This window comes from Aotus nancymaae, unplaced genomic scaffold (assembly GCF_030222135.1).
Source record: "Aotus nancymaae isolate 86718 unplaced genomic scaffold, 86718_ANA_hifiasm-v0.15.2.pri h1tg000006l, whole genome shotgun sequence".
Classification (NCBI taxonomy): domain Eukaryota; kingdom Metazoa; phylum Chordata; class Mammalia; order Primates; family Aotidae; genus Aotus; species Aotus nancymaae.
The window spans coordinates 97,179,818-97,192,402 of NW_026988417.1; the positions used below are offsets into that span (position 1 = coordinate 97,179,818).

Consider the following 12,585-nt stretch of genomic DNA (forward strand, 5'->3'; position numbering starts at 1 on the left):
CTGTAACTTTCCTTATAGTACAGCTCTGCTGGAGATGATACTTTTAGCTTTTGTATATCTGAAAACATTTTTATTTCACCTTTGTTTTTTGTAGGATATTTTAGCTGACTATAAAATTGAAGGTTGACAGATTTCTTTTTTTTAGTGCTTTTAAGATGTTGCCCCACTATCTTCTGCTTGCACTTTTTCTGACAAGGTGTCTGATTTATTCTTATATTTATTCCTCTGTATGTAAGGTGTCTTTTTTCCCCAGGATGCATTTAAGGTTTTCGGTTTATCATTGCTTTTAACAATTTTGAATATGAGGTGACTTGTAGTTTTCTTCACATTTCTTGTGCTTGGGGTTTATTGAGCTTCTTGGATCTGTAGTTTCATAGTTTTCATCAAGTTTGAAAGGTTTTGGCTATTAATTTTTCAAATATATTGTCTGTCCTTTTTTGATCCTTTATAGACATTAATTGAACATATATGAAACTACTTAAAGATGTCCCACAACTCACTGATGCTCTGTTCATTTTTATTGTCAGCCATTTTTCTCTCTGTGTTTATTTGCAGTTTATATTGCTTTTCTCTAAGTTTACTAATCTTTTCTTCTTCAATGTCTAAACTGTGATTAATCCTATTTAATATATTTTTATTTTAGAAATTATAGATTCTAAAAAGTTTAAATTACATTTTTAAAAATATTTTTTCTCTCCTTAATATGTTCAATATTTCTTCTGTTTTCTTAAACATATGGAATATAGTTATAACTATAATCTCTGTCTAGTTCTCTTAATTGGCTTTTCTCCTCAGTATGAGTGATATTTTCTTGTTCCTTTGGATATCTGGTGATTTTTTGTTGGGTGCCAGACATCGTGAATTTTTCTCGTTGGATCCTGGAGAGATTCATGTTCTTATAGATATTCTTGCATTTTGTTCTTGGATGCAATTAAGTTGCTTAGAAATAGTTTGATTGTTTTCAGTCTGATTTAATCTTTTTTAGGGAGAACAGAACACCTTTTAATCCAGGGCTAATTCTTCTCCAGTATGAAAGCTAAACCTTTTAAATTCTCTATGAATTATGAGGTTTTCTAACATTGGTTAGTTGGAATACAAACTATTCTGGCTCCTGGTTCCCTTTGTTCCTTTTAGGCAGTTCCTTTTCAGCCCTGATAGTTCCTCATAGGCACGTTCTGATCAGTATTAGGCTGAAGTCTCTAGGATGACCCTCTGCAGGTCTTTGGTGTTCTTTGTGTAACTCTCTCCTGTCTAGTACTCTACCCTGCCAACTCTGTCTTGGTCTCCTCCAACTCCCAAGCTGTCTGCTTAATTCATGGAGACTGCTTATTCCCCTCGCTATGTTATGTCTTGGATACTCTCTCCTGGCACTAACCTGGGTCAATCATGTGACTCAACTCTCTCAGGGAGCACTAGCCTGTGATGCTTAATATTAAATATCTGAAAACCGTTGTCATATATATTTTGTCCAGTTTTTTTTTTTTAGTGGTTTCAGGGAATGGGTAAATCTGGGTCCTGTTACTTCATCCTGTTCATAAGTGGATGTCTTGGTAGATTGATTTATTTAGTCAAGTCATTTCCCAGTGACATCCCTAGGTTCTATGTCTACGTGCTGTAGTCTCTGAATCCTTGCATATCTGCAAATACCTTTCTTTTGCTGTAACAGAGAATAACTTTGCTACATATAAGATTCTTAAGACTGTAGTCCTTTTCTTTCAGTATTCTGTTTCCTAGTATTCCTTCTGATTCTTAGAATTGCAGAAAAGAAGTCAAATGTCAGCTAATTTTTCCCTTTGTATCCAACTTGTTCTAAAGGTCAAGAAGTTTTTTTTTAAAAAAAGCTTGTCCTTGGAATTCAGAATTTTTAAAAACGGGGTGTGATTTAGCATATGATCACTCCAGCATGAAATGTATTAAACTCTTTCAAATGAACTTTTCTTCAAATGGATATAATTTCCCCTTAGTTCTTTCATCATTACCTTTCCTCTATGTGCATCCTTTTTCTTCTGCTGGAAATCCTAATACAGGCTCGCAATCCACTATCTCAAGTTTTTTTTTTTATTTTGCTATTATTTTTTAAAAAATACATTTCTTACAAACATATTTGGTGGAAAAACATAACCTGAACTGATGTGAAGCTATTTTTAGCCATGAAAAGTATTAGTGTAACTATATGTTTTGCTGCTGAAAAACTAAAATGTTTGGTTTCAGAATCTATCCTATATCCTCCTTGGGATGTTATATAGTATACGCAGTATGTAATATATATAACATGCAATATAATTTCTTTTTTTTTTTTTTTTTGAGACGGAGTCCCACTCTGTCACCCAGGCTAGAGTGCAATGGCACCATCTTAGCTCACTGCAACTTCTGCCTCCTGGGTTCAAGCAATTCTCTTGCCTCAGCCTCCCTAGTAGCTGGGAAGACAGGAGCGTGCCACCATGCCTGGCTAATTTTTGTATTTTTAGTAGAGACAGGGTTTCACCATGTTAGCCAGGATGGTCTCAATCTCCTGACCTCATGATCTGCCCACTTCGGCCTCCCAAAGTGCTAGGATTACAGGCATGAGCCACCACACCCGGACAACATGCAATATAATTTCTAAAAATTGGAAAAAATTCTAAATTCCAAAACTCTTCTGGCTTTGGTGGTTTCACAGAAGACAGTGTAGGTCTGTAATCACATATTTCTCTCCTGGATCTATCCCCAAGGCTTTTTCTCAGTATTCCTCAGTCTGAATTTTTCCTCTAGGTTATGTATTCTTATCCACTTGAATTTTCTGGCTACTAATATAGGTCTCAATTTTGTAATTGACTTCAAATTATGTATCCTCATCTTAACATTTGAAAACCATGCTTTTATTTATGAAATAATTAAATTTCTTTTATGCTCTTTCTCTCTTTTTGATAAAGATGTTATATATTTTCTCCAGGAGTTCTATTTTATTAGAGATCTGTAATAGTAATTATCCTGCATGGGAACTCCTGTACTAAGTCTTGTAATAGTAAGAGTTCAGTTTGATTGCAAATGACTGGTTCTTTCTCACCACCAAATGAGTAAAAACAGCTACTCAGGCAAGACAAGTGTTTATTTTCACATAACCATGGACAATTCAGAACTGTTAGTATGTGGACTCCACAATTTTCAGGAACCAAATCCTTCCATTTTGTTGCTTTGCCATCTTTGACATTTGAATTCCAAGTTGTGGGTGGAGTCAACTATCACATCAGCAATCCCGCCAGCAGGAATAAGCTAAGACCTGGAGCAGGACACAGCATTTCCCTTTAAGGACATTTCCTTGAAGTTGCATTTGTCCATTCTCTTTCCATTTTATTGGCCAGAACTTAGTCAAGTGACCACACCGACATGGAAGGCAGTCTGAGAAATGTAGTCCATATTTGAGTGGCCATGTGCCCAGGTAAAAATCTTTATAGACTATGGGGAAAGTAGATATTAGGAGACTCCTTGCCATCTCTGCCACTGACTATTTTGGTACCTAATTTTCCTTTCTCTTCTTATTACTGTATTCATTCTTCAATCAGGAGTCAAGATCAAGTAGTTGGGGTCTCTTATGTGACACAGAACCATAAGTGATAGGAGGCCAGTGGTCTACATCCTATGGGGCAAGGACTCTAGTCAACTGTCCCTTAAGACATATGTCTTCTTGGAAATGGTAAAAAAAAATGCAATTATAGCTTTGCTATTTATGGATACAATAATAAAATATTGAAATACGAAGTTTGGAAGCAGTGGACTTGAATTAAATGCAGGCAGAACAGATAACTTCGGTGATAATAATCTTCACATGACACTTTAACTTTTCAAAAGTATTGCACATTCTGAATATTATTGTACTTGATAGTGAAAATAATCATAATTTGTTGAAACTTATATTAGTTTTCTATTGTTGCTGTAAGAAATGACCACACATTTAGTGGCTCAAAACAACACACATTTACTATCTTACAGTTCTGGAGGTCAGAGTGTCGGAAATAGGCCTTACAAGGCAGGGTGTTGGCAGGTTGGATTCCTTCTGAAGGCTCCAGGGGAGAATTCATTCCTCACCTCTTCCAGCTTCTAGAAGCCATCAGCATTCCTTGGTTCGTGGCCTCACCCTCCTCTGCTACTCATGCTGATCTCCTGCCTCCCCCTTCTAAAGATCCTTGTGATCACACCAGGCCCGCCTGGCTAACCCAGGATAATCTCCCATCTCAAGATTCATGTCTTCTTCATACCTGCAAAGTCCCTTTTGCCATACAAGGTAACATTTACAGGTTCCAGAGATTGGGGCATGTGTTTTTAAATCATGAGTGTTGTGGACTGAATGTATGTGTCACCTTTAAGCGCAGGTATCCCAATCCTAACTCCCAACGTGATGGCGTTCGGAGATGAGGCTATTCTTTGGAGCTCCACCTATGTCCCAGGGGGAGGCCCCATGAATGAATTAGTGCCTTTATAAAGGAGAACCCAGAGAGTGCTTTGGCTTCTTTCAGCCACAGAGAAAAGCTGACTGCCCATGAGCCAGGAAGCGGGCTCTCACCAAACACTGAGCCCTCCAGAAGTGTGAAAAATAGATATTTACTGTTTAAGTCACTCAGTCTATAGTATTTTGTTATTTATAGCAGCCCAATTAGGCAGACACTAGGTTTTATTATTATTCAGGTATGGTGAGAGAAATGGGTCAGGAGATGACTGCCATTGCCTAGAGAGTGTGTTAACAGATGGTTCAAGAGGAGAGGTCACACCACGCCATGCAGGGCCACGTGGAGAAGCGCCAGGATCAGTCAGGAGGCAGCCAGAATGAGAAGAAGACATGGGCAAGAGACTTTATTATGGGTTGTGAGGAGGAAAGGTGGACAGGTAAGCAGGCGTAGTATTGCCTATTTTAAATAATTTCACTGGGCTCTCGGGCATCGTGGCTGTTTCTGGTTGTTTAATATCTGGCTCTGGGGTGATTAGGGCAGGGGGATAATGGCTCTGCAAGTGAGAGCTAGATAAAGGGCGTCACTGGGAGCATGGGCTTTGGATTGGTGGCTTGCATACGAAAGGCACACTTGCAGGTGAGTCCCTTCCTGCCACTAGGAACTGACTGGCCCTGGGAGGGAGAGTCTCTTCAAGATCAACAAGGCCCTAGAAGTCAAAATATCAGAAAGTACAGAAACTAAAAAGGCATGATCAGAATAACATGGACATCTTGTCATATAAGTATGATATTCAGTATAAGTGTTATATTCAGTTTGCAGATGAGAAATTAGAGACTCAGATATTAAATCACAGCTGTCATACAATCTCTAAGAGCTAGAGACAGAATTCAAAGCCAAATCTGCCCAAATAAAGCTCATTTTCCTGAAGTAATTGTTGATATCCCCATTTTACAGATCACAAACATTTATCAATGAAAACAACTCAATACAGGAGGCATCCTTCATGAATTCTTCCTCCCATTTCCACAATTCTTACAATTAATCTAACAATCTGAGCCGGTCTTCGTGAGAAAATCTGTCTCTAAAATGCTGAGAACATAGTCAACTATAGAACATAGTGACCTTATGGCAGAACATCACCCACAATGTGGAAGAAAGGAGACCTTCATCGTATTTTCCTGTCGTGGATGGCTTCTCGGTGTGTTGAGATGTGCTGTGACTTCCATGGAAGGGCATGGCTGTGTCCTTCTCTGCATTTTGCAGTCATTCCTGTCTGCAAATACTATTCCTGTCTGTAAATAACAGTCACTTGTTAACTCCAGCAGCTATTGACTTCCCTTTCTTCAATAAACACTGCTGGGGGCTTGCTGTCTGATTCCTCCTTGCAGCCATGGTAACCGTTGTTGGGTAATGCATGGTTGCCAGGCTCCTGAACAGTAGTGAGCTTTTTCTTAAACCTGATGTCACATCCAGAGCAAACAAGAGAAGCCCTTTTAACTATATAGGACTCCTATATAACAAGAGTCTTTTGGAAGAGATTCGTAGGACCTAAGGTGTCTCCTCCAGCTACTTTGGGAAGGGTACTCCACCCATGGAGATCTGCCTCTATTCTGAGATGGAGAAATAATGATTAGAGACATTATACATAAAATGCCTGCTGTGCCAGCATCCATAGGTGGACCAATTCACTTAATCCTCGCCACTGCCTTAAACGTAGGTACTCATATAATTGCCATTTTACAGATGAGAAGAGCTAAAATTTGGAACGTTGAACCTGATGTCCATCAGTGAGGGTGGAGCTGGGATTTGGACCCACTGAATGATTCCAAGTTAGAGCATGTGCTGTAAAACACTCTTGCTGGTTCACCTGAAGTTTAGCGCACACACCATTTTCATTTCGTGTACTATATTACCTACTAGCTTTCTTGTTCTTGAGGTGAAAGGATAGGTTCTCTTCCTTCCCGATGAGTAAGCTTATACCTAGAAAATACAGACTTCCAGGAAATTGGTAAAGCCAGGGCAAACTTTCTCTAACAAGGAGAAAGGTATCAGGAGGGGCCCAGTTTCTGTTTTCTGCACATGGCTAGAAAAAGAATGTATGACCAACATACTTGAAAAGATGCTTACCCTCACTAGAAATTAAGGAAATGTGAATAAAACACAAGTTTCCATTTTTAATCAAAGTGGCAACAATCAAAAGTTTGATCATCTAAAGCATGGGCAAGGCCATGGTGGCACACGTGCCCTCAGCTGCTCTCCAGTGAGAGTGTTATTTAACAGCTACTTTGGTGAGCAGTTTGGCAGTTTCTGTTAAAATAAGAAATGTTTCTCCTTTATGACCTAACAACTCCACATTTGGGATCTCCCCAGAGAGACATTTACACACGTGCACAAGGTGAAGATCGAGTGCCGCATTGTCTGTCTTAGCAAAAGCCAAACACAGCCCACGTACCCAGGGATAAGCAAATAGCTCAATAAATGTCAGCTTATCCTTATTACGGAATTGCACATGCCAGTTGCAGATCTTCATGTTGTTGACGTGGAAATGTCTCCAAGACATACTGCCAAGTGAACGTACAGCATGTTAACATCTGTGCACCACTCAGCCTCACAAATAAAAACGATGCAGCATATATATATGTGTGACACACACACACACGTATATGCTGAATCGTTTATATACACCCTCTAACTGCTTGAGCAGGGGCTGGGTCAGGCCAAGGACAATGGCCTCCACGTGCTGGGAGATCTTTCCAGACCAGAGAGGAGAACCTGCTGAGCACAGAGGCCTTCTGCTGTGCTGGACAGCGGTGTGCATTCCCGGCTCGACTCTTCATTCCTCCACGGAGTAAGAAGCACCCCCATCACCTCCCGAGAGCAAGGCTAGGTTGTGAATACCCTTTCCTTTGACGTATTGAGAAACAGGTCCGCATTCATTTAGTCATGAGAAATGTCACTCAAAATGGAAGTTTCCTCTTTGAAAGTCAAGAATGAATGTTAGAAAATTAAGTTTCAGAATTAGTCAAAGAGCAACTGCTCAGTGGAATAGATTTGACATTACAGAAAAGGAACAGAGAGAAAGGAGAGAGAACAGAAAAAGGGGGTGGGTGGGTAAAGGGCGGGGAGAGAGAGAGAGCTTGATTTCTGCTTTTACAAGTGACAATGAGGTTTTTTTTCTAACTGCCTTCCGCAGCAGTGCTGGGACGCAAGGGCATCTGTGCCCTGCCATGCACAGGTGGAGGGTAGAAGGTCAGAACGACGAGGCCGGGAAGAGGGCAAGATTTGTAAACCCAGCTGAAAACTAATCAGGCATCTAAGCACAAGGCAGTTATGGTTTAAAAAAATTAAAATCAGCAATGAAACCAATCACCCAACACATTCAAATCCCTGCATGAGTTTGAGGATAGAGAAGTGGAAGATTTGAAGGAGAGAAACAAGGAAGACGCGTTTCTGCTGCAGGAGGCAAACGCCAAGTGTCAGAAATGAGTTCAACTCACTATTTCCATTTGTTCATTTTTTTTCCTATTGCGTTTCAATACCTTTTCCTCCTCCCGCTTTTCTACCTGCATGAAGTGCTTACCTGTGGTGAAGGGGAGGAAGAATTCAAAACCTTTGTTTGTTTTACAAGTGGACTCTAGCATGGAGCAGAAGCTCAGGAACCGGGCGGCTGGGCAGGAGGGCCGCTGTGTGCCAGGATCCAGCAGACTTGCAGACCTGCCCAGGGCACACGGAAGAACTGGTGAAACCTGCACGTCTGCTTTGAAGATCTCAATAACAATTTGCTTTCCTTCTGTGTTTAGGTCTGCAAACATACATGTTAAAAGCCTTTCTGGGTGAATTGTCGATGGATTTAGTTAAACAATTCACAGCCTGACCCTGGGAATCAGTCTGTGCTTTTGAGCAACACTGACACCACATGTTTGAATCTTTAGGACTGAAAGGAAAGCAAGATCATGAAGGGAGGAGCAAGGAGAGATCCCAAATAGAGCAGCTCTGATTATGAGGACACACTCCTTTTACCCACTGAGGCTCTGAAAGAGTCAGTGGTGATGAGTGGGCCTGGCCTCCGCCTTCTCTACCCAAAAGTGAATGTGGGCATCTGTGATCCTTGGGGGAGTCCTTTTAGGTGGAAAAGATTATTCAGGGACTATTTTGATTTGAAAAATTAATATTCAACTTATTGAAGTTAATTCTTAAGTTTATAAGGTTCAACTTCTAAATCTTATGACTTTATCTATTAGGAAAGTGAATTTCAACAATCATGTTTGGTATTTGGGAAAGTCTGTCAATCTGAAATGGAAATATTTAAAAAGAAATCTGAATATAAAAAATGGAAAAAGTACACTTATGATATTTAAGGGGGCTAATTAAGTTTGCTGTGGGATCCCCTCAAATACTGACATTTCCTTTACAAATTTATTACATTTGGATTTTTTTCAAGGGAATCTGACTGAGAAGCTTCCCCAAATACTTGAATAACTTTTAAAAATATATACAATAAACTTATAAATAAAGCTTATGTGTTAAGTTGCTGAGACGACCATATATTGTTTTCAAATTTTAAAAATGTATGCTTTCAATTTAATATCACAAATGTAAATAACTGAAAAACACTTGACATTAGAATTATAAGACTCATTGATTATAGCCTTCAATAGGGCAAGTTATCTTTAACACTGTGGATATATTAAATTCCAAATAAACACAGATTACGCTGAAATGTAACACCATAATAATAATACTATAGGTTTGATTTACATATTATTCCAAATTTTTCTGGCATTACAAGACACTTACCCTAGAGCATTAGATCAACCCAACCCAAGTCCACTGTGTTTCCTGACTCAATGCTTGGAGGTTGCTCATGGGTCTGTTGCACCATCCTCCCCTGTGACACTGGTGGGACATAGGAGACTAATTATATCCGCCTTTCCAGTAAAGTCCATGCCCTCCAAATGATTAGTAGTTCACTCCTCTGGGTTTGAAGTACTAGATTATTATTATTTTCCTCAATCCTCACCAAAATTGTAGATAATTTCCCTTTCTGCTTCATTTGAATTCGCATTTCCTTGACTTGCTTGTGTTCTAGCACCAACGAAATTATAATGCAATGGTTTCTTATTACTTAGAATTTTTACCGTAAATTTCCTGAACATTCTTTTTTTGACTTAGTTGTATTTTTAATTATATAATCATCTTTTTGCAAACCTGAAAAGAAAGTGAATGTAAAATAAATCAGCTAAGGTACTCCTAAAATTCCTTAACATTCAGAGTCTAACTCTTTTGAATTCCTCTTCTACTTAGTTTTTGATACCTATGCTTTTCAAAAAGTTATGAAACAAGACCGTCTTGAAAATCTTGAATGAACACATGTCAGAGATTAATGAGGGAGCCAGAAGGAGCCTGAAGTTGGTTCAGAGGACGATTAGAGGAACTGGGTTATATGGGAAGGGAGAAAACATATTGGGCCAGGCGTGCTGGCATGTGCCTGTAGTCCTAACTACTCAGGAAGCTGAAGTGAGAGGATCACTTGAGCCCAGGAGTGACTCAAGGTTGCAGTGAGCCATGATCACACCACTACACTCCAGCTGGTGACACAGCAAGACTTTGTCTCTCAAGAGAAATGTTGGAATAAGGTTGCTACGTTAGAAACAAGACTGGTTAATGTCCCATAGGACAATCAAATGTATCTTTAGGGTTATCTTTTTCATTAGACAAAAGTCATTTGCATATAGCAGACAAATCTGTAAGTGAACGTGTAACTTCACAAAACAGGAACCTTCACCCAGTAGAAGGTAGCAAATCAAACAACAGTGCATTCCTGGCCGAGCGTGGTGGCTCACCCTGCAATCCTAGCACTTTGGGAGGCTGAGGTGGACAGATTACCTGAAGTCAGGAGTTTGAGACCAGCCTGGCCAACATGGTGAAACCCCGTCTCTACTAAAAATACAAAAATTAGCTGGGCGTGGTGGAGCGTGCCTGTAATCCCAACTACTTAGGAGGCTGAGGCAGGAGAATGGCTTGAACCTGGGAGGCAGAGGTTGCAATGAACCAAGATGGCACCACTGCACTCCAGTCTGGGGGACAGAGCGAGACTCTGTCTCAAAAACAAACAAACAGCAACCAAAAAAACCCCAGCACATTCCCTTAGACGATAAGTGGTCTGCCCGATGTTGAGAGGGTGTGCTGCCCTCCCTCTGCCTCATTTCTAAGTTTTGGCTAGTTTTTCCTAAAATTGTTATCAACAACTTCGGTGATGCAGGATTTTAAAAATAACCCATTGAGAAACCAAAACTTCTGGTTCTGGCTCTTAAACTGGCTGAACAATGATGGAAAATCAGCCAACTTCTGTCTCTTCCTTGAGAAATGCTGCTGAGCACATCTGGTTCATCACTTCCCTTGCCTCCTCGTCACGGCCATTTTGTTCCTACGGCCTAAAAGTGTTGTGCGATTGCCGCTAGGACTTTCTGTCTAGTCACTGTAAGTTTTGCTGCTGGCACTTTTACTTGGATTTTTATTTTGGATTTGCATTTCTTTGACTTGCTTGCGTACCAATGCCAACTAAATTATAATACAATGGTTTCTTATTACTTAGAAGTTTTATTTTAACGTTGCTCAAAGTTACTTGGCAAATATTGTCAGATGTCAAATTGTGGGTTGGGGGGGACTTGTCTCAGATTTGATGAAACATGGGACATCACAGAGTAGCTAAAAGGTTAAATTGAGAGTCAAGCATGCAGAACACAAGTAGCATCTATTTTTGGTTCTTCATAAATGTTAATTCCCCTTTCCTTCTCCCAATACTAAACTTCAGGCGACTTGACTAACGTACATCTTCCTCCTGGAAAAAGGAATTCAGAGCATTGGGGAAGAGACAACCATTACAGGGGATCCCCAGATGGCAGCTTCTACAGATCCTGGTTCTTCCTTTATTCTTACCTGTGTGGGCATCTATCTGATAGGGCTGGAGGAAGGGTCTGAGGTCTACCTGCTGCCATGAAGTCACAAACATGTGAACCAGAATGCTATCAGGTTTAGGTATAATTTTGCTTCTACTGACACCCTAACCTACAGAGTAACCCTTGACACAATGTCATTTTTGGGGGGATGCATTTCTTTTGCTTTTTAAAGAAATGTGTATAAATGTATAGTGTACAGGTGCTATTTTGTTGCATGCATCGATTACACAGGGGCCAAGCCAGGGTTTTCAGGTACCCGTTACCCAGATCACATACACTGCATCCATCAGGCAGTTTCTTGTGATCTACCCACTCCTGCCCCCGCACCCTTCTGAGGCTCCACTGTCTATCATTCCACTCTCTATATACATGTGGACACAGTTTTTAGACCCATTTATGAGTGAAAACATAAGATATTTGACTTTCTGTGTCTGGCTTGTTTCACTTAAGATAATAACCACCAGTTTCACCCATGCTGCTGCAAAAGACATTATTTCATTCTTTTTGATGGTCAAATTGTATTCTATTGTGTAAATAACCCATTTTCTTTATCTAGTGGATTTTCTTCCATTGATGGACACTTAGGTTGATTCTGTATCTTTACTATCGTGACTAGCGTTACAATAAATATGTGAATGACTAGGCGGGTGTTGAACAGTGAGAACACATGGACACAGGGAGGGGAGCATCACACACTGGGGTCTGTTGGCAGGGGCAAGGGAGGGACAGTGTAGGGTGGGGAGGTCAGGGAGGGATAACATGGGGAGAGATGCCAGATGTAGGTGACAGGGGGATGGAGGCAGCAAACCACATTGCCATGTATGTACCTATGCAACAATCCTGCATGATCTGCACATGTACCCCAGAACCTAAAGTACAATAAAAAAGAAAAAAATATATATATATATATATATATATATGAGTGAAGGTATCTTTTTGATAAATTGATTTCTTTTCTTTCGTGTAGATACCCATAGTGAGTTGCTGGATCCAATGGTGGTTCTATTTTTAGTCTGAAAACTCTCCATACTCTTTTGCATGGAGGTTGCGCTAATTTACATTCCCACCAATAGGGTATGAGTTCTTTTTTCTCTGCATCCTTGCCAGCATCTGTTATTTTCTGTCTTTTTGATGATAGTCGTTCTGTCAGGGTAAGATGCTATCTCATTGCAGTTTGATTTGCATTTCCCTGATGATTGGTG

The 12,585-nt window shown here is 40.1% G+C and overlaps 1 protein-coding gene across 4 annotated transcripts in view; it reads left to right on the forward strand.

Moving 5' to 3' along the window:
* Positions 1-12,585, forward strand: part of ENPP6 (ectonucleotide pyrophosphatase/phosphodiesterase 6) — a 245,630-nt gene that overhangs the window by 41,288 nt on the left and 191,757 nt on the right. The window contains exon 10 of one of the 4 annotated variants that reach the window (XR_001110630.2): positions 5,379-12,060. The exons of the other annotated variants lie outside the window; for them this stretch is intronic. The gene's annotated coding sequence lies outside the window, so the exon portion shown is untranslated. Of the gene's footprint in view, positions 1-5,378; positions 12,061-12,585 lie in introns of those variants that run through there. 4 annotated transcript variants of the gene reach the window in all.